We start from the raw sequence: 526 nt of genomic DNA, 5'->3' as shown, positions 1-526 counted from the left end.
ATAAAATGCTGGGTAGACAATGGCGTCAGAAAAAAATATCGATTGCAATCGCTCCCTTTTGTGAAGCGAGTGCTCTACCAATGGATCTAGCAACAACAAAAAAAGACAAACAAAAAACAAAGCAAAATAATAATAAAATTTAAAATGAAGGAAAACAACAACAAACCAAAATAAAAACAAAACTTCGAAAACAAATACTAAACTTCGGCAGTGTATAGGTAGGCCCTATAGTCTAAGCGTACTTTCAGTTTCCTTCAATCTTGGCTTAAAGCCGATAATTCACCGGACTCACCCTTAGGAAAATATAATCTAGGTGTCTTTTAAACACTCATTGATTTATATATTTCAAGCTGTTCAATCAAAATCTTTTGTAAACCGTTAATTCATCTTTCATTTGAAAAAAATTTGGTGCTAAAGTTATGACAAGGCTATAAGTTGCATCAATCCTCCCACTCCTGTGTTATAAGTATACACAATTTGTTAGAACGCCAAACAAAATCTAGATATAAGTTAGCCCACAAACGTA

This window comes from Berghia stephanieae, chromosome 3 (genome assembly GCF_034508935.2).
Source record: "Berghia stephanieae isolate SIO BIC M18660-M18661 chromosome 3, UCSD_Bste_1.3, whole genome shotgun sequence".
Taxonomy (NCBI): Eukaryota; Metazoa; Mollusca; class Gastropoda; order Nudibranchia; family Aeolidiidae; genus Berghia; species Berghia stephanieae.
The sequence above is the reverse complement of the archived record's forward strand: the minus strand, read 5'-3'. Positions refer to the sequence as shown.